General features: G+C 38.5%; 1 protein-coding gene across 5 annotated transcripts in view; it reads right to left on the reverse strand.

The window, feature by feature from the left end:
* The window catches only part of Keap1 (kelch like ECH associated protein 1), a 96,946-nt gene extending 70,127 nt beyond the window's left edge, over window positions 1-26,819 (reverse strand). The window contains exons 1-3 of one of the 5 annotated variants that reach the window (XM_076184173.1): window positions 26,375-26,819; window positions 24,796-24,845; window positions 23,395-23,616 (exon numbers count right to left, since the gene is read on the reverse strand). The gene's annotated coding sequence lies outside the window, so the exon portion shown is untranslated. Of the gene's footprint in view, window positions 1-23,394; window positions 23,617-24,795; window positions 24,846-26,369 lie in introns of all 5 variants that reach the window. The other 4 variants (XM_076184174.1, XM_076184175.1, XM_076184171.1 and 1 more) reach the window with 4 other exon arrangements.
* Window positions 26,820-27,056: the final 237 nt, after the last annotated feature.

The raw sequence follows: 27,056 nt of genomic DNA on the forward strand, positions 1-27,056 counted from the left end.
ACCTGAAGAAGAGTGACCATGAAAATAGCGATAGAAAAGAGAGAAAGAGCTTCCTAATCTACAGTTGTGTCTTACCCTTAGCTGCACATTTGTACTATATTAGAAATAAATACCTCCTGCTTATAAACTGTCTGACTTCTCAGAAATATATTTATACACACGAAAACTACTTTCGAGATCCTTCGGCTAGCTTGTTCACATTGTGTTTAAAGCCTGTAATTGTTTGCAAGGTCATCAGCTTTTATGTTCACAGTATTCAACGTTTTCCTATGCTTGGTAGAGATGCACCTCTATCCTGCATCGTTATACCTTAAATTTACTATTCATTGTAACTTATCCATTGCAGCCCTCCGTTTTTTGGGGGAGATTGTGTATTACAACACTATCTGAAAAAACCCTCACTTTTCTGTTACGTTCTCAAAGTCGTCAACATCTTCCCATTCTTCATCGTTATATTTAAGTGTCCTCTTTTTTAACATTTACTCATTGTGTGCTTACATTTTCTATGCGATTGTGTCTATACTACCTGAAAAGCATTATATTTTTCTATACAAATACCTAACGCAGGATTTAATGAGTGTGTTCAGAATTTGTTCACTGGATCTTGAAGTCTCTTTCTTCAAACTAATTTAAAAATAAATACAAAAATACAAAATACAATATACAAAAATATGCTCATTCTCTTTCGGCATTCAATTCAAAATATACTTCTTGTGTTCCTCTCTATCAATCACAAAGTATATAGTAGTATTAGAACTTATTCTTGTGCGTATTTAAAGACAAAAAATGTAAATTGAATATACACAATAAAACCATATACATTAATAAAAAAAAAATTCAAAGAAAAAATAAAGTTTAGACAAAGTCCTACGAATGAGTAATTCCATTATTATTCTTTCGTCACAGAAAAATTCCTAATTCCTCCTTTGAGATAGCTTGCGTTCCGTGTCTGAAATGGTGAAAAAAAGTCGAACAACGTGGACTGAATACTTTCTTCTGCTTCAAGGCAACGCACATAAAGCACCAAGCAACAGCACTCTAAAACAAGCAAAACTTTTGGCCACAAGAGTGCAAGCTTCCTGGGGAAGACACCAGATAAAAATGAAAACGAAAAAGCAATGGAATGATTCTGGGAAGTTTATTCTACTCGTACGGATGCGTGGGGAAGCTACCCTAATGGAATGAAGGATGAAGAGCAATGTGACTACATTGTTGGATATATATATATATATATATATATATATATATATATATATATATATATATATATATATATATATATAGATACACATATATATACATACACACACACACACACACACACACACACACACACACACATATATATATATATATATATATATATATATGTGTGTGTGTGTTTGTGTGTGTGTGTGTGTGTGTGTGTGTGTGTGTGCATGCATGCGCGCGCGCGCGTGTATGTGTCTGTGTGTATGTTTTTGGCTACCTCCCATGTAAGGGGGAAGAAAGCCTTTGGTATATGTATGTATGTACGTATGCATGTATATGTATGTATGTACGTATGCATGTATATGTATGTATATATGTGTGTGGTATTAATAATCCAGGGATAATCTCATGCATGTGGTAGAAGACAAAACACAGAACCACGGATATATTGTATTGACTAAGGTGCAACAAAAGTAGACAGAAACGACACTAAATAAACACTAATAAAATAAGATAAATAAGAAAGTGAAGAGTCTGCCAGGAGGTGCTGAGTTGCTATGACTGAAGAAACATTTGCCCTACATGCTTTAGGGACTGTAGGGGGGCAGGTCATTAATACTCCCTGCTGGTGTTCGGAGAGGAGTGCGGGATTCGAACCCACGACTAAGCGCATGCAAGACCAGCACGCTTCCAGTTACACCACCAACGCAGTTACATGGATGAAAAAATAGAAATAAATTAAAATAAATAAAATTAAAATAAGGATAGGAGCATCGGTTTGTTGTCGAGACGTGATGGAGTGTACTTAATGTTTTGGTAAACTCATACATACATGTTCTTTAAATCACCAAATAGTAATGCATAACTTTTATACATGAAAAATGATGGGGCGTGAAGATTTCCTAAAAACTCAAAAAGGAGACGCCTTGAAAAATAAATAAATAAATAAACATATATTAAATAAATCAACAAACACATAAATAAACATATAAATAAACTCACAAAGAAATATACATCTAAGTTAGTAAATATAAAGTAATTAAATAAATAAAATTGTGATATGCAGTGGTCCGATTTGCTCAGAAACAAACCTCATCAGTTCCTCATATACATTACTCAAAGTGTTATCTATACCTATATCATTTATATTTCAAACAAGCAGCACCCCTATGGAGAAGAGTTACACATTTTTCTCTCAGAATTGGAGACTAATATCCACTCAAGAATGCTGACCGCTTTTAACATCTATTTCTCCGTTCTGCTATCTTAGATATCTCCTGTACCATTTCTCATATAGAAGCGCTGGTTATCGGCAGCGAAGTACAAATAGTACAGCTTGATGGGATAGAGTGAGATCATCTCAAATCCACAATGGGACAAAGCTAAAAGGTAACTTGAACTTTCTTGCAACGGCCCCATTTATTTATCTTAATTCGTGCATTTATCTAATTATATTTATTCATTTATCTAGTTGTTAATTTATATTATATTATTGTTATGCTTTTTGTGTGTTATTGGTCGGGAGTGTTTTCTTTGGCAAGTCTGGTGTATTCATCTAATTCTATTTATTCATTTATCTAGTTAATTAATCATTTGTGTTTTACTATTGCTATGTTTTTTTGTGTTATTGGTCGGGAGTGTTTTCTTTGGCAAGTCTGGTGACTGTCATCTCCATCGACGAATTACCAACTAGTACACCCTCAGGATGTGATCGATATTGAATCTGCTACGATTATGTCCCATCATTCACAAGCAACGAATGAAAACCGTCGTGGACTAGATCACAGACATTTCTCTTACTCACTGAAACTTCATTCTTTCATCAGGAAAAACTAAAGTAGTTTTAGAAAAGAAATAAAAATATATATGTGTTATTTTCAGTTCTCTGGATGTAGAACCAAAAGAATAAATAAATAACCAAAGTTCATATTTTTTCTTTTCCTGAATGCGTTTGCCTCTGCTTAGTGTAAGTGGGTGACCTGGTTTGTGTGAAGCAGAGTAGTTTAAAAACACTCCATGTGTTCGTGTATGCTACATGTCTAGTAAATTAATGGGGCTCTGATCCCGATGTTTTGATATTCACATTATGTAGACAGCAACGTCCAACTTTACTGACCTTCGACATTGGTTTATTTTTAGCCAAGAATTTTGTCAAGTAGTATTTTACAAGGGTTCTTTCGACATTGGAATGTCCTGTCTGAGTGAGATAATACTGTTACTTTTGTAATATATATATATATATATATATATATAATATATATATATAGATATATATATAAATATACATATATATATATACATATATCTATATATATATATATATATGTATATATATGTATATATATATATATATATATATATATATACATATATACATCTGTGTGTGTGTTTGAGTATTGCGGCAAGCTATTTTCCTTGAGGCATATTCAATTATATGCTAGAGCAAGCTGGGCTCTGATGAGTTTTCCAAGAAGATTTTCAAGTCTTCTGAAGATATCTCTGGCATAGAGTGGCAAAGAAAAAAAAACGAAATCACCGGTAAAAGCCATCTGATGGGTGGAACAAGTATTAGGAAGTCTCGCTAATCACATATAGCATTTTAAATTGTGACATGCAGAGAAAGTAAGATTATTAGGGCAGAAAATAAATGGTGGGAGAAGGTACATATAAATATTAGGAGAGATCACACATATGGTGACCGTTACTGTGGCCTAAATCTGGGAAAGGGAACTGGAACCACTGGGAGAGGTTACACGTGAGCACTGGGTGAGGACACATGCGAACAATGGGAATTGGTTACTGCAGTTGACCATTATTGGACGCCCAGGCCACAGTAATAGTCAACTGCAGTAATTTTATCTATTCATTCATTTACTTATCTATTTACTTTTCACATCTTAACTTATAATCTGCCGGTTTGTCACAAACGGGATTCGCCATATTATTTATTTCTTATTATCTTTACTACTACTATTTTTATTATTGTTGATTATTATTACAATTATGATCATTGTTATTATTTCCTGAATGCGCAACTACCCAAGGAACTTAAAAAAAATAAGTACAAGTGGCAATCCCTGAAGATTCTTCTGTGATCAAGACACTTTTCGTTCATGGCTTGCAGCAATCGGCTGCGCCTTGCATCATGATGTGTCTGTGCCCGTTTCTTTCCTCTTTGTTGGTTGATCTCATTTGTATTCATCTGTTTGTTGGGATGTTTTGTTTGTTTGCGTATGTGTTCATTTGTTTAGTTTTCGTGTATTAGTTTTTTGTTTGTTTTTATTTAGCTATTTATTTGTTTGTTATGTTTACATTGTGTGTGTATGTGTTTCAGTACGCATTTCCCTGGCCATAATTTACAGGAAAAGAACAACAATCGATGTCTACCTGTCAAGCTTAATCTTAAATAAATTCATTATTACTATTATTATTATCATCATCATCATCAATAATACATTTATTTAGCTATTTCTTTTTATCTTATTCATAAAGTGAGTGCGTGCGTCCATGCGTGCACCTATATGGGCGCGCGCATGTGTACAAGTTTCATTTTTTACATCAAACCATCGTGGGACCCGTTTCTCTATTTTCTTTAAAGCTGTACTTACGAAAAATAAAAAATAAAATCAAGTTTTGGTAAAATGATGTCCGTCATGAAAATAATATTATCAATAATAATAATAATAATAATAATAATAATAATAATAATAATAATAATAATAATAATAATAACAATAATAATAATAACCATAATAACAATGATGATGATAATAATAAAGAAAAATATTGAAAATAATAATAGTAATAATAATAATAAAATAATAATAATACATATACATATATATATGTATATGCTTTTTTCCCCTTATGAGGGAGGTAGCCAAAAAACAAAGGCATAAAAAAACACTCCCACCCATTCCATCCCTATCACATTCCCCTCCCCTCCACCCTCTTCCCTCCCTCTTATCTTGGCACCTCCTGGATGACGGTTCATCCCTGCATCTTGTCCACTGCCCTGGATCAGAAGCAATGCCGCAAGACACAGCACATCCACAGCAAGGTCGATTAATTTATTTGGCGACCCCCCCCTCTCCGTCCCCTCATGCATAAAAGGAGAAGACGGGGAGAAATCCCTTCGGGTTGCGTCAAATTTTTCTCGCACATACTTCCTCAGCCCCCATATCCCACCTATTCCACCTCGTATATCACAATATCATCCATATACAACCATTCTCCATTCACCCGTCTTCTGTCCTCTCCTGTCCTTCCTCAACAGACATTCCCCTCTTTTCCTAAGCCCCTTTTACCCCATCCATCTCATCCTAGGTCGCTCCCTCATGTTCACTCCTTCCACACCTCTTTTACTAGTATTTCTTCACTCATTCTTTCCAGGTGTCCAAACCATGCCAATACTCTTTCATCCACCCTATCTCCCAACTCCCTTTCCACCCCCGTTCTCCTCACCTCATTTCTCACTCTATCCAGCCTAGTAACCTCTATAATACTTCTCAGACACCTCATCTCAAACACAATTAAATTCCTTCTCTTTTCCACTCTTATGTTCCATGTTTCTGACCCATACAGTGATGTTGGTACAATCACTCCTTCATACAATAATAATTATAATAATAATAATAATGATAATAATAATAATAATAATAATAATAATAATAATAATAATAATAATAATAATAATAATAATAATAATAATAAATTTTAAATGACTAATTTTTCTTTAACTTTTCTCCATGATTTCCACCTTGCCTGTGTACTACTACTGAGCCCAACTCTTTTTTCCAGCGGGAATCTCTGGGACGACCTGTGACCAAGGACAGACTATTCAAAGATCAGCAACAGTTCCCAGCCGAATTGCTTCTGGGTATTTTACATCTATCACGATGATCCCAAAGGCATATTCAACACTGAATAACACACACACACACACACACAAATATATATTATATATACTATATATATATATATATATACTGTGTATATATATATATATACTGTGTATACATATATATATATATATATATATATGTATATATATATATATTTATATATATATATATATATACATATATTACTGTAGACCCATCTAAAATATTTATGGGCCTCTGAAAACGCCCCTACGGACCAGAACTCCGCATAATTCTTTACGATTTGAGACAAGTTTTCGTTTACAAATGAATGCTGTTCGTTTTTCCACTGTCCCTTCTTTCCCCCTTTAATTGCTCCTTGGCCACCTCTCCGGCGAGATACTGTCTTCGAGAATAGAAGCGCTGGTGAAGAATCCTTGATTTGAGTATAAACGACAAGGAAGAGGAAAATCGGGTCTTCATGCTTTCGAGTCAAATTCAAATCTAATCGAAAAAGTTCTTGACAAAAAAAAGAAATCACACATATTTGTTACAAATACTACCATAGCGTGGAATTTAATTAACCATGCCTTTGGTTCAACTTCGCCGGTGGCAGGATTCGAACCGCCATCCCCTCGACCTTCGCCGCAAGTAACGACGCCCTTATCCGCGTCGTTACTTGTACTACTGATTTTTGTTTTTGACAAAATGAGTAAATCTGGTTTAAGAAAAAATGCAAAGTTTTTTGTTTTTTGTGTCTGCTACTAAAGGGGCGAAATTACGACTAAGAGTATCGAAGCAATAATGTGATCTAAACCAAACGCCCCATATTTGGTGACGCCTTCGATATTTTATCCTGGCTAACACAACACAAAGTTCTCTAATTTAACCAAGGAAGTGTTTCATAAATAAGCGTGCAATAGCTATCATGGCTCCGTTTGACGGGCCAGACGACATTCTTAAACCGCGTCAAATGAAATAGGATAATACGCTACGTACCAGCGACCTGACCAAAGAGAGGGTGTGTGTGTGTTTCACCATGGTCTTTGGATCACGTGTTGGACTCGTGATCTCCCGGAAGAGAGCTCAGATCTCGTATATGACCGATCTATGGGTACTGCTGTGACCTTACACGCGCACACACACACCCAACTCCCCGCCCACGAGAGTTGGAGTAACAACCCGCAGCGCAGCGATACTGAAATTATTTCAGATCTGGGCGGGATGTGTGTATGTGTGTTTGTGTGTGTGTGTGTGTGTGTGTGTGTGTGATTCACCATGGTCTTGGATCACGTGTTGGAATCGTGATCGACAGTTATTAACCTCCCGGATATGTGTATTTACCTAGTTGTATTTATCTAGTTGTATTTTGCGTGGAGCTACGCTCGTGATGTCCCGCCTTTGTATCTCGCAGTGTCTAGTTTGCTCTTAAACTCATGAATGGTTTTTGTACACACTATTTCATTGTCCAGTTTGTTCCCAGTGTCCATCACTCTATGTGGAAAACTTTTTTTCTTCAGATCTCTTCTGTAGCTGTTTTTCTCATGTCCTCTTGATCTTCTCTTGTCCCAGTTTAACAAGTCCTCTCTATCGAGTATTTCTGTGCATTTCATAATTCTGTAGATGGTCAGTAGGTCACCTCTCTTCTTTGCTCCAGAGTCGGTAATTCCAGTTTAACCAATCTCTCCTCATATGACAAGTTTGAAAGTGCAGGTGCCATTTTTGTTGCTGCTCTCTGGATTCTTCCTATTTTATTTATATTATTTATGGTACTGGGTGACCACAATGTCGCGGCATGTTCTAGTCTAGGCCTTATCGGTGTGACCAATATTTTTTTTTAATAATTTCTTCGTCCAAATATGTAAATGCCACTTTTATTGATCTTAGTAAGTTGTAGGATTCTCCGACAATTTTGTTTATTTGTTTGTCACAGGACAAGTCGTTTGAGATAATTACACCCAATTTTTTCAGATCTCTCCTTCTTTACCTCCTTGGTTTCAATTTTATATTGGCCTGATATTCTGTTTTTTTCCAAACTCCATTATGCTACACTTGTTAATATATAAGTCCACTTCCCATTTCTGACTCCAGTTCCATACCTTATTCAGGTCTTCCTGCAGTGATTCGCAATCCTTTTCAGTTTTTACTTTCCTTAACAGTTTGGCGTCGTCTGCAAAGAAGCTCATGTAACATTTCACATCATCATCCATGTCATTCACATAAATAACAAATATTATTGGAGCCAATACAGATCATTGCGGTACTCCACTGATCACCTCTTTCCAACCTGAATATTTTTCTCTGAGCACTACTCTCATCTTTCTACCAATCAGGAAGTCCTCCATCCATCTTAGTAGGTTCCCTTGTATCCGTCCTATATGTTCCAGTTTTTTTTTTTTTTTTTTTGTGGTACTTCGTCAAAAGCTTTTTGTAAGTCCAGGAAGGCACAATCAGCCCATCCATTCCTTTCTTGCACTATGTCTATTAATCTTGAGTAGAAACATATTAAGTTTGTGGTACATGATCTGCCTTGTCTGAACCCAAATTGTCTTGGGTTCATTATATTGTTGTCTTCCAGGTGTTTTACCCATTTATTCTTGATTATTTTCTCACAAATTTTGGCTATAGTGCTTGTTAGTGAGACTGGCCCATAGTTAGTTGGTTCTTCCTTGTTTCCTCCTTTATATATTGGTACAATGCTAGCATTTTTCCAGTCTTTTGGTATTTTTTCTTCTTTGAATGAGCAATTTATTATGTTATGTATTTTGTCCGTTAGTTCTTCTTTGAATTCTTTTATAATCCAATTTGCAATTACATCCGGGCCATGTGGTTTCCTGACGTCAAGGTTTGATAAGTGTTCCAGTATTTCTTTTTGTGTTATTGTTATCTCGCTCATAGGGGGAGATCGCCTTTCATTACCTTCGTCCCGATATTGTGCCTTCTCTCTAGTGAAGACAAATCTGAAGTGATCATTCATGACTTCGACCATTTCTAATTATTCTGTGTAATCTATATTCCCTTGGCGTAGTTTCACCATCTCCTGTTTGTTTCTAAGTTTACCATTCACGTATAGATAGAATAGCTTGGGTTGCTCTTTGCATTTATCTATAATATCCTTTTCACGGTTCCTTTTTTCCTCTCTTCTCACTTTAATATACTCATTTCTATAGTTTATATAAACTTGCCATTTTCCAGTTTTATTTTTTATCTTTTCTCCACCTTTTTCCAAGCTCTGTCCCTTCTGTCTTTTGTCTCACTGCATAATTTGTTGAGCCAGCATTTAATGTACACTCTCTTGATACCCCTTCATTGTAATTATCCATCAAGATATCCCAGTTCTCTTCCACTTTTGTCTTTTCCATTGTGTGTGTGTGTGTGTGTGTGTGTGTGTGAGAGAGAGAGAGAGAGAGAGAGAGAGAGAGAGAGAGAGAGAGAGAGAGAGAGAGAGAGAATGGGGGAACTTGGATTACCGTGACAGGAAACAGGAATGAAACAGAAGTCCCTCACTGGTCAACCAGTAATAGTCTGAGTGGAAAAGTAAACTTAGTAAGAAAAGCTACTAATTATCACACCTTAACAACCTCTAAACAAGCCTTTGCAACAAATACATATACAAGGACGTTCCGAGACTTTTTTTTTAAACTGAGCTTAAACGCAGAGAATTTTTTATTGAGAGATCTGACGACTGCAGTAACTGACGACTGGCTCGATAGGGTTAGTACGCATGCGTCGGAGAGGCATTTGTTTACGACAAAGTTTGCTCTGCTCTCGTCTACAAGTTATCTACAACTATATATCAACTGCTGCTGCATGTGTATAGGAATAATTTTCAAATATTATCGTCCTTTATGTCATAATATAGCACAAACATATATTTATTGTATTACTATTTATCTTTTAACGTATTCCAAGGCTTCCAATAAAATATAATACGCAGTGATCAAACAGTAACGTTGCCCTAATCTTCATTTCAACGCGGTGTCCCATGATGATTGTGGAAGGGAGCTCAAACCCTTACATAACAACAGCTGAGTGACCTACACGAGTTGCCATGTAGTTATGTGGCAATTTGGGGACACTTAATTACTCTTATACAGCAGTGTCATATTTCCTCCCACTCTGGGACATTGCATACGAGAATGGCCTGACGCTTGTTGTCAATTACGAAATGTAGTGTCTTTGTGCCTGTTCTGATACACACACACACATACACAAGCTTCAGAATATCACGAGATCTCAAACTGAATACGAGTACTTGATTAAAGAATGAGAGGAACAAATTCCTCACAGTCGACTTATGTGGATATTGGAGCACGTTGGAGGACTAAGAGACAAACTACTCGAAAGGATGAAAGATTGTTTTGAGGGGATGATGCATGAGGACAAATCAAGGATAAGATGTCAAGATGGAGGGCAGTAACGAACGGAATTCCATAAGGTTCAGATGTTGCACCAATAATATTTCGTGTCTACGTGAATGATATGGAAGGTACAACAAGCCATGCATAGATGATATAGCCCGAGGTGAGACAATATATGAACTCAAATCTAAATATGATAATTGGGAATCAAGGACTAAGTTAGAACTATACATGAACTAGAAGCTATTTATGATAAATTGGAGAGTAGGGGACGGAATCCAACGAGCGTTGCTCATTTCCTGTATACTACAATTAGCTAAAGACAAACAGGGAAACAAATACACACACGCACATACAAATGGATTGCTGGTACAGTGGATAGCGTCTTGAACTGCTAACTCACCCAGGGATTTATAAAAAATAAGAATCATAAATTTATAAATTGTCACTCTACCTCGGACAAGATAGTGTGTAATTACCTAGTTGTTTTTATCTTGTTGGGGGAACTATGCTCGTGATGTGCCGTCTTTGTACCTCGCATTGTCTAGTTTGCTCTTAAATTCGTGTATAGTTTTTGCACATACTATTGTTTTGTCCAGTTTGTTCCACATATCCACCACTCTGTACGGAAAACTGCTATTTTTTCAGGCCTCTTCTATAACTATCTTTTTTTGGGTTTCTTATCTTGTCTCCTTGTATTTCTCTTATCACAGTTTAATAAGTCCTCTCTATCAAGAACTTCTGTGTCTTTCACGATTCTGTAAATGGTTAACAGGTCACCTCTTTCTCTTCTTTGTTCCAAAGTCGGTAATTTCAATTTAGCCAGTCCCTCTTCATATGACAGGTCCGAAAGTGTTGGGGCCATTTTCGTGGCTGCTCTCTGGATTCGTTCAATTTTCTTTATATTCTTTTTGGTACTGGGTGACCATAGTGTTGCAGCATACTCTAGTCTAGGCCTTATTAATATGACTAGTATCTTTTTAACCATTTTTTCGTCTAAATAGGTAAAAGCCACCTTTATTGATCTTAGCAAGTTGTAAGATTCTCCAACAATTTTGTTTATCTATTTATCAGGGGACATGTCATTTGAGATAATTACTCCTAGGTCTTTTTCAGGTTCCACTTTCTTTACTTCCTTTGTTCCGTCCGATTTTATATTGTTCTGGTATCTTTTTCCAAACTCTATTATGCTATATTTCTTTATGTTGAAGTCTTCTTCCCACTTTTGGCTCCGTTTCCAAATCTTATTTAGGTCCCTCTGCAGTGACTCACAACCCGTTTCAGTATTCACTTTCCTCAGCAATTTTGCATCACCTGCAAAGAGGCTCATGTAACAATCCACATCTTCATCCATGTCATTCACATAAATAGAGAACATTATTGGAGCCAATACTGATCCTTGTGGAACTCCACTAATCACCTCCTCCCAAGTTGAATTCTTTTCTCTGAGCACTCTCATTTTTCTGCCTTGTAAGAAATCCTCCATCCAGTTTAGTAATTTACCTTGTATTCCTCCCAAGTTTTCATTATTTTTTAAATAATTTTTTGTGGTACTCTGTCTAAGGCTTTTTGTAAATTCAGGAAAGTACAATCAACCCACCCCTCCCTTTCTTATCTTATATCTATTACTTTTGAATAGATTAAGTTTGTGGCACACTATCTTCCCTGTATGATTCCAAATTGTCTCGGGTTTATTACACTGTTTTCTTTCGGGTGTTTATCTATCCTTGATAAGTTTTTCACAAACTTTGGCTACAGTGCTTGTAAGGCAGACCGGTCTGTGATTTGTTGGTTCTACTTTATTGTTTCCTCCTTTATATATTGGTGTAATATTGGCTTTTTTCCAGTATTTGGTATTTTTCCCTCTTTGAGTAACTTATTATATTATATATTATGTCCATTAATTCTTCTTTACATTCTTTAATTTCTTTTAGTATTCAATATGCAATTCCGTCTGGACCGTGTGATTTCCTGACATCAGGTTCGTTAATTGATCCATTATTTCTTTTTGAGTTGTTATTTCCCTCATGGGGTTGATCGTACTTCAATACCTTCACACCAAGCCTTCTGTACTTTTTCTGTAGTAAAATCCGATTTGAAGTGGTTGTTCGTGTGTGTGTGTGTGTGTGTGTGTGTGTGTGTGTGTGTGTGTATTCACCTCGGATCTGCTGCAGCCTCTTTTCGAGACAGCCAGACACCACCCTACGGCAGTGAGCTCAGAGCTCATTATTAGCAGATCTCTGGGTAGGTCTGAGACCACTCACACTCCACACACCGGGAATGCAAGGTCACAACTCCTTGACTAACGTACCGTACCTACTCGCTGCTAGGTGAACAGGGGCTACACGTGAAAGGAGACAAACCCAACTTGTCTCCGCCCGGCCGGGGAATCGAACCCCGGTTCTCCGGCTTGTGAGGCCAGTGCCTTACCAATCCGCCACCGTGTGTGTGTGTGTGTGTGTGTATTCACTTGGTCTTTGGATCACGTGTTGGACTCGTGATCGACAGCTATTTCCCTCCTGGAAGAGAGCTCAGAGCTCGTAGGTCCGATCTATGGGTAATGCTATGACCTTGCACACACACACACACACACAACTCCCCGCCCACGAGAGTTGGAGTAACACCCCTCAGCGCTGCGATACTGATATTATTTCAGCCCCGGGCGAGGGTCGAACCCGGACCTCCGTAGTGGCAGGCCAGAGCTCTAACCACAGCGCCATGTGTGTGTGTGTGTGTGTGTGTGTGTGTGTGTGTGTGTGTGTGTGTGTGTGTGTGTGTGTGTGTGTGTGTGTGTGTGTGTGTGTGTGTGTGTGTGTGTGTGTGTGTGTGTGTGTGTGTGTGTTCCTCTTATCCATATAGTTCGGGCTATATGATCTATGATCCTCCCATCCGGGAGGATAATACCTGTCAATCACAAGTCCTGCTCGCGATCCAAGACTTGGTTTAATGGTAGTGCGTGTGTGACATTGAACAAGAATATAATTATTGTATAAATTAAATATTCATCATAAAAAAGAGGGCGCCAAATATAAACAAAGGAAAACACGTGCAGGAATAAATCGTCAATATGAAACCGATTCATATTACAAACGACGTGCAACCAAGTAGTTGCATGTGGGACAAAATAGAGATTAAGAATATTCTAAACGTTAGACTGCCCATTTTCTAAACAAGTAACACCATTTCGTAGATGTAAATAATTCGTTTACTACCTCACCAGGCTCCGCCACCACCACCCCCTCCACCACCACCACCCTCCTCCTGTGGTGTAAGATATACACAAGACTTGCCCTTTCATGAACTTGACAACAGTCTAGGATTTAAGAAATTATAATCCTAGAGTGGGGAAGTGTCTGGGCCACTCAAAGGACGCCAACATCTCCTCTTTTAATTCTCTAGGAGCACCGACTCATTTTTTTTTTTTTTTTTTACTTCGATATATTCAAATCCACTTCGTCATGTTACGTTGCCAACCTTGTCTGAACTTGCCAAACGCCGCTATTTATTTTAGGTAAAGCAACATTATTTCTTCTACTTAGTCTAATTGCACAGTTCATCCACAGTAATTGAAAATATAAAATTATACTGTGGCCTCACATAAGCAAAACAAATTGTGAGAAATGTGGACAAGTTGTCAACTTGATACTAGAACGATCAGGGCATTGTAATCGTGACTAAGCTTTGCCTCTATCGAAGTAGATTGTTATTCTTATCCACGAGGATCGACTATCTTTTGGCTTTCTTTGAAATTCCTACATAAGCAAATCTAACTATCTTATCAGCCAGCGACAAACGAGTTTCGTTTGGTCAGTGCGTTCATGGTCTATGTAAGAAAGCTTGGAGAATTCGGCCCCAATAGTCATTACCGTTCAACAGACTTCTCGTATTTCTTCGTTCGACTCGGACTTTTTCGTTTACTTCTTGGTCAATTCAGGAAATGCCTAGGCCCCCTTACGATATCTCATTTTGCGATTAGGTTTTTCCATCGTATGTGTAACATCGCAACCAATCTTGAGAGGCGGGTAGAGTAGGATTAAGGGGAGAGGTGGAGGGAGATGACTTGAAGTGGAGTGGTAGTGGTGGAAGTGAAAGGAGATCGAATAACCGACTCATCCTTACTCAGCAAATTTCTGACAGCAGACTGCGCGACGTTCAACACAAACTGTTTGCCAAAAGCTTCGTTCGTTTCCGTGATGTTTTCCTGGTTTTCACTTTCGTTGTCCAGGTGTTTCCGTTGGCTTTCCCTTACCTTCTAATGCTAGAGAACTTCTTCATGAGTAAGAATTAATAAAGAATATCATGGCATGTTAAAACCTCAAAATACCGTTGACAGTAACATTAATAATGCATATAATCATCTAACATTTACCATAAAGCTTCATCTTCTTTCTTTTGATAACGGTTGCTTCCCGACTACATCAACATACATATTCCGACTTTCAGAAAAATATCAGATACTGTTCTACACTATGAGAGTGCGAGTGTACTTTAATGCTTTGAAAGCAGTTTATTTTCAGATATAATTAGGTATATATGCAGACTGTAGTTCGAAATATAAACCGTTTTCTATTATATTTTATCGGTACTTCATAACTTAGACCAACCACATGGACTATCATTGCTGGCCGAATCATCACTCGCGGAACTAATGGATATATGAGGGTATTTCTTTCTATTTACTTAGTTTATGATTTACAAGGCTGAGGTTACATGCCCGACTACCGTCTCTCTAACTCGCCTAAATCACACTATTTTATGGCCAGAAAAAAATCAGAATGTTACGCTCAGAATCTTACCACCTAATCATGCGCATGTTTTGTCTTCAAGCTCACTTGGTAGTTCTTGATGTTTAAGTGTGTATGTGATTCACCATGGTCTTGGATTACGTGTTGGACTTGTGATCGACAGTGCATGCTTGTGCGTGTGTGTGTGCGCGCGCACGTTGTTTAAAACAAGGAAGCAACGAATGATCCGCGTCTGGCGGTCTATCCACTATGAAAGCCCTGTTGACATGCAGAACATGCAGAAATAATTTATGAGACAAGTAAAGGTCCATGCTATGAATGATATATTTATTTGGCTGTCCATTTGCAAGTGACATCATCATATTGATTCATTCTGCCAGCAAGCAAACGGTGTTAATGAAACGGAGTCCTCATAAGCTCCTGTACCCATTTTTGTGTGAAATGATATATTCATTCTGACAAGTAATTTTTATCAAATGTAAGAAAGAAAAAGACATTAAGAATTAATTAATCCAGACGATCTGAATCTGGTGGATTCGGATAAAGTGGTGCTGCAGATAACAGAAATATGCATCAGGTGATGGACATAATGCTACCGATGAAGTTCTACGGAGATGAATAAACTAGCCTGTCAGGAACCATGATAAAAGAAAAAGTCTCATCCTCTACGAAAGAAGATCATTGAAATAGTTTATCCTCTTACGCGATACCAATGCTTTCGTTGTTGTCGATGATGGGATTGCTGGAAACAATTCGAATGAAAAATGTACACAAATATTCCATAAAGGTGACATATTCATGTTATTATTTACAAGCCCCAGGCTGTGCCCGTCTGTGCTTCGCTGGGGTGTTCGGCTTCGCCTTAAGCGGTCTTCGGCAGCTAACTGCTCATCGTTCAATAACTTAACATTCTGTTTGCAGGTCTTCAGTCGTGACTTCATGTCACCTCTTCTTCCGATTTGGTGGTCCACAGTCGTGACGTCATGTCTTCTTCTGAGCTGGTCTCCAGTTGTGATGTCATGCATCACTTTCAGATGTCAATTATTTCTACAAACTATTATATTTTACATACTATATGATATATATATATATATATATAAATATATATATATATGTATATATATTATATATATATATATATATATATACCCTTTTTTTACCTTTCTGAATTAACATCAATCAATAATACAAGGAGCGGAGTCAGAATGCCTCTATCGTGCAGGTTTCCTTTTATTCTGAATCTGCTCTCAGCAACTCGCAGTCACTGGTTACAGCAGAAACACCAAGATCAACAGACATTGACTAAATAAGGTTGTCCTCACGGCAGCCACAAAACATTAACATTATCGAGTTTTCGTCAAAAATATTTGCTACATCTTTTTTACAAATAATAGCGCATGCGCATGGAATGTGCACGTGTATAATCGTAGATTTTTTTCACAAAATTATACGTAGTACATAGCGTTGGTGAAAACTGGCTAACGTCAAAGGTTTTATGAGGACACATTCCGTCACCATGTTGAAAGGAACAGCCGGTATGTCAGTGCTGGCAGCCTGTGAACATATCCGGGAAGTCGTCTGAATTTAGAAACACATAGTTCTAATTATAAACACCAGGGAGCAGATACATTGTGATGGACTCTGCCATTCATTATCTACCCCCGTGTTTAGCAAACTATTTATGAAAATGATTTGTGGAAATATTACGAAAACAATATACCATTATGACCGTTATTCGTGATGTCACAGAACTTGCACCGTTCTTTTTTGTAATGTTTTATGCATATTTGATTGCCACTATGATAGAATTTTGCTGTGTAACTGTGCAATTTAATATATACTTTTGAGCTACAACTTCCAAGAAACGCTAGCAAGCATGTAAATCTAGTTTGCTGTGTACTATGTGCACACATGAAAACATGCTTGGAAAAAACGTCCCACTCAAACATTCAAGAAAAACGGTAAAGAACCGAGAATCATTATTATAATTTCATAACCATTACAATTTATGTTTTTCTATTTCAGCAAGCGTGTTATATGCTGGTACAATATAGCTTCATTATGTGTCAAACAGTGACATAATCACCTCAGGAATAATCATTCCAGAGGACTATTGCATATCGCCGTAGGGTTGCAGGTTTCCAAACTAGAGAATGTCGAGGTAACATATGATTGACTCATCATGCTGAGTGCATTCTTTGCTAGTATGAATTCATTTTGATAATAAATAGAGGTACATGTCTAATTTATGATCAACAATGCGCCCATGAATGCCCTGTCTCTGTAATGAATTTGGCGTTCGGACGACTTAATATAACATTGAAATGGCCGAGGTCCGTTTGGCGTATCTTCAACAGACGACACGGTCAGCTGAGAGTAAGGAAGGGTCACCAATACACCAGATACGTACTTTCAATTGAATGTGAGCCTTTTTTGTCTCCAGCTCCTCCCTGCACTGAAGGGGTTCAGCTGAAGGGCGTTCACTGGGAAAACTAGCCCAGCTGTTCGTGCAGCCAAGTGTCGGGCTGGGTGTGCTGACGCCCATTCTAGTGATCACGCAGAGCGTCTGGCAATCACGTCCCGGGATGAATCACATGAGTGGCTGGCGCGCGAAAACGGGATTCTTCACACTCGTCCGAAATGGTCGGATTGTCAAAAGTCGCGTTCCCTTGGATTCGTGCATTTAATACTCAGAATAACAAATTCAAAATAATCAACCATTCTAACTGCAACAAGAGATATTTAGGTCACATGAAGAATTGTCACTCCAGAACTCCCACATGAAGAATCGTCACCCCATGAGATCCCACCTGAAGAATTGTCACCCCAGTAAGCCGAATATCAACAGTGGAATAAAGATTAGGTTAGGTTGAATGAGGGTTATGCTTATTGTCATCAACGTGTATAACCGAAGAATCGTAAACCAAGGATGGCCCACATGAAGAATTGTCACTGTCGAAGTCTGGGGTGACGATTCTTCATGTGATCCAGATATTTAACCCCTCTAACACAGTACGGTGCTGCATAGAATATGGTTTCGCCTGAAGCCAGATCTTATCACATTGAAGGCCAGCCATGGAACAGAACGGTGCCCTGATTGATCAAATCATCGTTTCGAACCCTAAGCTTACCTTTCTGTAGCCCCAACACACAAATAGTATATATATATATATATGTGTGTGTGTGTGTGTGTGTGTGTGTGTGTGTGTGTGTGTGTGTGTGTGTGTGTGTGTGTGTGTGTGTGTATTTACCTAGTTGTATTATATGGGAAGGGATCTATGCTCGTGATGACCCGTCTTTGTATCTCCCAGCATCAAGTTTTTTTTAAAATCTTGAATAGTGTTTGTACACACTATTTCTTTGTCTAAATTGTTCCAAGTATCTATCACTCTGTGTGGGAAGCTATTTTTTTTTCAGATATCTTCTGTGTGTGTGTGTGTGTGTGTGTGTGTGTGTGTGTGTGTGTGTGTGTGTGTGTGTGTGTGTGTGTGTGTGTGTGTGTGTGTGTGTGCTTGTGCTTGAAAACCACTGGGAAAGTAGGAGACGTGGTCAAAACATTTTTGTCGTTACTGAAATCTTCATTCACTCAAAATGTTTCTTGCATTTCTTGTAGATTTTGGTGCCCCATGGCCAGCCTGGGGACACCGTTACCACATCTCTTCCCGAGCCTCACATGTCTGGTCTACAATAGAGTTCGTTCCTGCTCCTCGTGAGGTTGGGCCATGTGGGATTGGAGGGTCATCTGGGATGTTGTCCAGGAATTTGTCTGGTCTCCTCTTGAAAGCCTTCGTGCTGACTCCCGTTAGGTACCTCATCTCTCTGGGGCGACAGCTGAAGATTCTGGGGCCAGTGCAGGTGAAGCCTGGATCGTCTTCAGTCCAGGGAACAGCAGCTTATGGACCTTCTTACACAGGTCCTACCAAACCTGGGGTGATGTTACCTTTTGATATCACTTCTTGCTTTAAATGGTGAGTCTGATGTTATGCCCTCCAGGACTTTTCAGACGTAAATCACTGGATAACGCTGTCTGCGTCTCTGCAGTGAGAGCTTGAGGATTTTCAGCCTCACCCAGTAGTTTTGTGAGTTCCCGACTAACATCCTCGTGAATACCCTCTGGATCTGTTCAAGTCTCTTGTTGTATCTCCTTGACCTTGTGAGGACCATGGCATACATACTCCAGCTTCGACACTACAAGGGTTTTCCACAGAGGTACCAAGTGGGCTTCCTGGTCTTAAAGGTCCGAAGGATCCACCCACTCATTTTACAAGCGGCACCAGTGGTGTGGGGTATATGTGCTTTGAAGCCACAGTCATCTCTCATCCACAACCCGCAGTATCTCATTGTTTCCTTTGTTTTTTCCCTCTGCATCCACTGTATACCGGTACTCAAAGATTTTCGCTTGACCCATATCTTATTAGTCCAAATTTTTTGTTGAATACCATGCTGTTTTCACTTGACCACTTGTATACTGCCTCTAGATCTTTTCGTAATATTTCGGAATCCTCTCTGGTTCTAATTTCTCGAAAGATCTTGGGATCATCCACGAATGAGGACATGTGCGATGTTTTTACTCCTTGACCTATGTCACTTATCATGACTAATTAGACCAGAGGGTCAAGTACCGAACCCTGTGGCAATCCACTAATTACCATTGAGGTTTTTGACTGGTCTCCATCCACTATTACTTTCTGCTTTCTATCACTTAGGAATTCGTAGAGCCATAGTCCCAGTTTCCCAGCGATGCCCACATTTTTCACTTTATGTACCAACACTCCGTGCTCTATCCTGTCAAATGCTTTAGCAAAGTATAGGTAGACCACAATAACGTTTCTTCCGCTGCTCTAATGTTAGGGTGGTTTAGGAGTTGGGAAAGTCTTGATCGTCCTTTCCGAAACCCATGTTGTCCCGGATTGAGCTGCCCCGTCCTCTCTAAAAAGTTTACTAGGTTTTTCGTAAATACTCTAACACTTTTGTGAGGAATGAGGTGAGAAAAAAACGGGTCAGTAGTTAGTTGAAGGACCTCTTGAACCACCTTTAAAGATGGGGGTGATTAGTCCTTTCAGTTTTGTTGGTATGACCCCTTGTCCAGTGATTTTCTCCAGAGTAGATAGATTGGGGTAGCTAATGTATGTTTACACTTTAAAAACACTCCTAGTATGTTGTCTGGACCCCCTAATGAATAAATGTTTATTTCATCTATGGCTCCTACTATATCGCTGGGCCTGAAACTAATATCACTGACATTAATTTGTATGAAATCTCCGGGATTCTCCATTGATTTTTTTCGCTATTTGTTCACTGTACATACTTTTGTATTGCTTTTCTAACATATTCGCAATTTTTTTTTTCTGATTCCTCAACTAGTTCTCCATTTTGATCCTCCAAAGGTCCAATTTATACAAGAGACTAAAGACATGTATGGAAGTATTTTGGGTTGTTCTTTATGGCTATTGCTTTATCTTCATAATGTTGCTCCTCTTTTTCGTGTGATTCTTTCAGCCCGGTTTCTAATTTTTTCATTTCAGTCTCAATGTTCTCTTTTCCACTAACAGTATCTGAAATTGGTACTTTTGACAGTTTCCTTAGTGTTTTTGTTTTGAATATCATGAAAACTTTTCGGTCCCTGGACGTTTTATTTCTTCTGTTTTTCTTTTATCAGCAATATGCTTCTTACACAAATCTTCGCATTTCTTTAATAGTTTCGCAATATCTCATCGAAGCCCAGTTCCTTTCTAAATATTCATTGAGTGACAACGTTCGCTCTCTGATGAAATTTGCATTTTTCAATTCTTTTCAGGGTTAGTGGGAGTTTTGCTTTTGTGTTGAAAATTTTGTCAACATAAACGGAAATTTTTGGACTACATCTCTTATGTTACAGTTGCACATTATTTCCCAGTGATGAAGACCATGAGAGTTAAGCAACACGGAGAGTCGTTTGAGACTTTTCAAACGCGTGTATACAGTCAAAGATTATTTGGAGATAAAGAGAATGAAGTTTTCTCTGGTCTCGCTGATTGCTTACAACCCAGATGGGACTGTATAGGTTTTACTTATAAGCTTCAAATTGCTCCTGATATCAGCAAGAACAATGGCAATTGGGCAATTGCTGTATTTATCGGAGACCGTGGACCTTGTAAAGCCATCAAAGGTGACTGAGACACAGACCATCTTTCACGTGTCCTCCCCGCCTCCCCATGCAATCACGCACATTCTTACACTCCACCCTTACATGCGAATTCAGATCCTGAATGTATATTCTCTGTTCTTGCGTCTTTGGTAATCATATGTATGATGGTCACTTCAGTCGGAGGCGTTCATCCTTACAAGGGTTATTTGCCGGGCGTGGGTGCTTCGACAATACTCAAAACATTGAAATCCAAGTACGACTGAATTCTTATCCAAGAAGTATTTCCATGTTCAAGCTCCACCTTCCAAGTACTTATTTAGACATATTTTTGTCATATTCACACCCCACTACTTATTTTGAAAATTATTTTAAAATTACGCTACATTCGGCATTACTTCCTTACAGAAATCTTCTTTTGTCATTATTATCCTCCACAGGGCTTAAATCCAAATCAGAGAAAGTGACCACATCTGGGCAAGTTCTACAGAGGTTTGTCCCTGAACAACGGGAATAATTAGGACATAAGGAACCACAAGCAGGATAACAAACAAGGGAGAATGTAGTGTCACCTTTGATTATTATTATTATTTTTTTTTTTGTTGGTTGATATCTAGAGCGGGAAGGGGGAGGGGGGAGGCGTTCTTCAATTGAACGATGGAACAGACATCAGTCGATACTGTCGCTGTGAAAATAGAAAAGTTAATTAACAAATGAACAAAAATAATAAATAAATAAATTATGATCGACTTTGGTCGAACTCCAATGTGGAGGTGGAGCGATTTAGAAGTAATCCAAATTACGATTTTTTTTTTCCATTATTTGGATCATATTGCATTAATCTCATCAACGGACATTATCTATATTATATTTTACATATGCAGCAAACGTTTGACCTATCTGCATGGGACCCCCAGGGAATAATGGACTAAAAACTCTTACTCTGTGGCATACTTTAAATATTTTATTCAAACACTCGTTGACCATATTCATTTTGATATTAAAACATCTATATACCAAGGGATACTTCCCCACTTACAAGGGAGGTAGCTAAGTGAAAGCTACGCACCCACTTCCACCCATTCCATTCCCATCCACCACCCTTCCTTCCCTGTCATCTTAGCTCCTTGTGGATGAAAGGTCATCCCTGTCTCCTGCCCAGTGCCCGGCTCAGAAGCAATGCAGTAAAACATAGCACATTTACCGCAAGGCCGCTTCACTTAACCGATAAAATATGAAAATATATTCTTCGAAGGTCCTTCAGGTTGAATAAATCTGATTCCAAAACACGTTGATTAAAATAATATTGATATACAAAACAGCACCCTCGGTGCAATACTAGAGACGCTTTAGATTGGAAAGGTTAGTTTAGCGTAATCTAGGATGCATTTCCACTTCTGTCAAGCAATCAACTGCTCTTTATCACTCTTCAGAAACACTCCACGTTAGAAAGGTTTGGTTAGCATAAAATAGGATATATTTCAGCTTCTGCAATACATCCCTGACCGCTCACCAAAACCACTGCACATGACTGCAACACGACCGAGAAAAGCCAAACTGGCAACTCATGATGTTGACAACTGCATAGCATTCCATTATTAGCAATTTCTGCGTCTCTGACGTCACAATAACGTATTCAATCTGCGCTGGGAAGCAATTGACAACTAAAATAATGTTAACGGTATCTCCCTCACAATCAATCGCGAAGGATGGAGACCAAATGTATGATAAAGTTCGTAGAAGGAAAAATTCGCTCATGAACTTCGGTCTGTTACATTCCAGCGCTACACGCGTGAGCGTGAACCACGCATGCTAACCACTGGGCTACCATAGTCCCTCCAACCCAGGAGCAATCAACTGGGAAGACAAGTTTCGTCAGTGCCATGAGAGTCAAGATTGTCAACTTGGCAGATGACGAGGCACAGGGAGCCAATCAGCAGGGCATGACCAAGCGTCGAAACGATTCTTGGAAGGGGTGGAAAGAAATTGATTAAAGAAAGCCACACTGGCGACGCACAAAGATCACTGAACAAGTGAAGCTTTCACAAGAACACTGAGATAGAGGGGAGAGAGAGAGAGAGAGAGAGAGAGAGAGAGAGCATTCCCGTTACCTTCATGACGAGTCACGATTGAACAGCCACCATGACACTGCTGCATGTCTGACAATAGTTCTTCACGAAGGAGTCGAGCGGTGAAGGAAGAGGGCGTCGTCATACCGAGTTCGACGCACTTACAGAATCTAGAAAGGTTTTTGGTTCTAGGTCAAGGAACTGCTACTTGACCTAGGCGCGTCGAGACAGAGCGTCCGGAGGTTTACAACGTGTTAGCTCACCCTGTCGATAAAAGACAGACATGATATCACAGGCAACTGATTAACAAACACGGTAGAATATTTCGCATGTATTAGATTATCCTTTCGATCTGATAACATTCTGTAAAGATCTTCTACCAGCTAACATCAAATTGGTTCGTTTACCTGAGAGAAGCCCACTCCCAACAAAAAACTTAATCTAAAGAAGCATGTCAAACTTTCATCTCAGTCAAAAAGTTCCGTAAAAACATTAAACAAAGAAGTAAATAAAAAAAAAAAATAGAACAAACATAAAATCCCAAGGACTGAAGAAGGTGATGATGTTGTTGTCTTATGCAGTGCGCCATCAAGGTTCACTTTTAATTGAGGTATGGATTATATTTGAGTTTGGGAAAACGGCTTCCCCCAGGGCGGAAATGGCGAGATTCCAGCCACTAATTTATCGCTCAACTTCGTCGGATTTTTGGTGTAACTCCTGATTCCTTGCCTAGTCTCTCTTCTAAACGTAGTGATAAATAAATAGTGATATCTTATAGGATTTACCTAGCAGTGTTGTGTGAATAATGATAATAATAGCAATATAAACTGAGAGAGAGCGAGAGTGAGAGAGATGGAGTGAGAGAATACTATAGATCATCCCAAAGTCATGTTATATACACTTCGTTCTAGCTAAGACACATTCAGCTAAGGGGCGGCTTTTCCACGGATGAAGGTTAGATTTTTCTGATATCATGGTTAACTTACAAAGATTTCGTGTAGTGGGTGTGGTTAAATTTAAACGAGTTTAGGAGGCTTCATGTTGAAGAATTTATGGAGTTTAGTGTCTAAAACGCGGTGTTAAGTAGTCGCTACTATCCTTGAAATAACGCTGGAAAATCGTGGATAACCACTTCTAAGAAAACACTTGAGAATATCCAATCATTGTGATATGATGTCGGCATCAAGACATGTACAAAAGTGACAAAGTGGAAAGATCTTTCCTATACAGAAGAAAATTATTACACTGAGAAAAAAACCCACTAAACCTAAGTTTGCATAAATCTTGAATGAAGTCTCAGGGCTTTGCCCGCACAGGAAGGAAAACTAGAAAACAGAAAGAAGAAAAGAAAACGGTTGGAGTAAATGTGAAACTGGCAACTCGCGAGGAGGAACTAGATAACACGACAAAATGCGGCCAGGGTGGGGAGTCAGCACAACATACCGTGGTTTGGTGTGGGCCACAGCCTGTGGCTTTTGCTTTACATGGTACCACTGCAAAGAAAAATGTTCAGGGAATACCGAATGAATATTAAGGCACAATAGACAGTGGTAATATTATATAAAACAATAAATATGACAGAAAAATGTTTGTCTTAGCATTGTTCATGAACACTGTATATAGCACACGAACTGCGAAATTGGGACAATAATAATAATGATAACAACAATAATGATAACAATAACAATAATAATAACAATAATGATAAAAGATACAAGGCTGTCCATTGAAAAATAACTAGATCCTTGGGGAAGGTTAGAAAATAAACAAAACAAAACATATATATATCCCTGCATCTTATCCACTGCCCTGGGTCAGAAGCAGTGTCAGCACATCCTCTTCACCCCCTCATGCAGAAATGACGAAGACGGGGAGAAATCCCTTCGGGCTGCGTCATTTTGTTTCTCATACATACTCCCTCACCCTCCACCCACTCCCCCTCATGCATCACAGCATCATCCATACACAACCATTCTTCTTCACCACTATCTTCTGTCCTCTCCCGTCCCTCCTCAACAGACAAGTCCCACCTTTACCTCAAGCCAGTCACTTTCCCCACTTCTAATCCTAACACAAGCTCTACTACTCTCATAAAAAATCTTGACTGCTCTTTACAGCTTTCCTCCTATCCCATATATCTGCAGTACCTCCCACAGTGCCTTCCTGTCTATCCTGTCATAAGCCTTTTCCAGATCCATAAAAACCCCCAAAAAACATCCATACCTTTTCCTGTAATTTCTTACATATCTGTTTTTCCACAAAAATCTGGTCTACACAACCCCTACCCGTCCTAAAACCACTCTTCCTCACCAATTACTCCCTCTGTTCCTCTCCTAATAATCTCTATCAAGACCCTCCCATAAGCCTTCCCAACTACACTTAAAAAGCTGATCCCTCTGAAACTACTACACTCACACTTGTCCCCTTTTCTCTTGTAAAGTGGAGCTATACAGGCACTTGATCTTTGATGAAGGTTAGAAAATAAACAAAACAAAACAAAAAACGATGACTAAAAATCCTTGCTAGGATTGTCCGCGGTCATGACGGTATCCAGTCAAAACGTCCTCGGTGTGGTAGTACCAAAACGTCCCCGGGTCAAGTACCAAAACGTCCCCGTTCTGCAACGTACTTGTCTGTTCACGATGAAAATAATTGATAAACCGTCATGACAGTTGGTTGCGAGCGATGCCCTACGAACATAAAATTTTTCACACTGGAACATTTGCCAGACTCGTGTGTATATGTATTTATTATGTATATATGCGTGCATGCATCTCATATAGAACATCAGTAGTATTCCTTATTGGTCATATTTTACGTCAACACTCGTAAGTTCTCATACTAATGCAAATTAATCATAGAAAACAATGCATTACTTCAAACAATAAAAAATAAAACTATCAAAACCATTCAGACAACTACGGGTTTGCGCATTCACGTAAAAACGTAGTTCTCAATGCCAACGAGTTTTAGGTAAGAATGGCGAGAGCAAAGTTAACTTGAATGCACTTTCTTACTTTACCTGCGTGTTGCTCCGTTGTCAACTGCACAAGCGCTAGACGTTACAGTACGATGATCATGTACATGTATATTTCAAATTCCGCTAGGTTCCATTTAGAAGTATTGATAGGAGCCCTTCTGCACTCAAAAGTGTTAAGGTTAATTTCATATTAACTCTGTAGGATAAACTCGACATTTTATCCTCTAACTAATATACGATTTCATTTGCTTGAAGTGAATTATTCTACTTCAAGATTAATATAACGACTTTAAGTCTCCAATATCCGCGAGTTTTCTTTCATATATTTACATCCTTCTTTGTCTCAAACACTGATTATATTGAATATACCCTCAAAAGAACACTACGTGTTTGTTTTGTATGTTTAATCGGTAAACATATTTCCAGTGTAATTCTTTCACGCTAATCAAACGTACTCTCCACCACCACCGTTTCAACCTTACTGAGACTGAATCGTGAACGACTCGGCCTGGGTCCCGTGCAGTCTGCTTTCTACCCACTCCCTCTCTCCTCCTCCACTCTTTTTTTTATCTACTAACAGCACATTTTCCGATGCCTTGTCTTCGAAATATGTATTCGCATTTTTATATTCGTAAATCAAAAAATTGTTTAATATTAAACTTAAAGAACTTCAACTTTAAGAAAATAAGTCGCTAATTAGTATTTTGTCTAGTTCATACCGTTT

This window comes from Oratosquilla oratoria, chromosome 4 (genome assembly GCF_046742065.1).
Source record: "Oratosquilla oratoria isolate Oo_2021 chromosome 4, ASM4674206v1, whole genome shotgun sequence".
In the NCBI taxonomy this organism is placed as follows: domain Eukaryota; kingdom Metazoa; phylum Arthropoda; class Malacostraca; order Stomatopoda; family Squillidae; genus Oratosquilla; species Oratosquilla oratoria.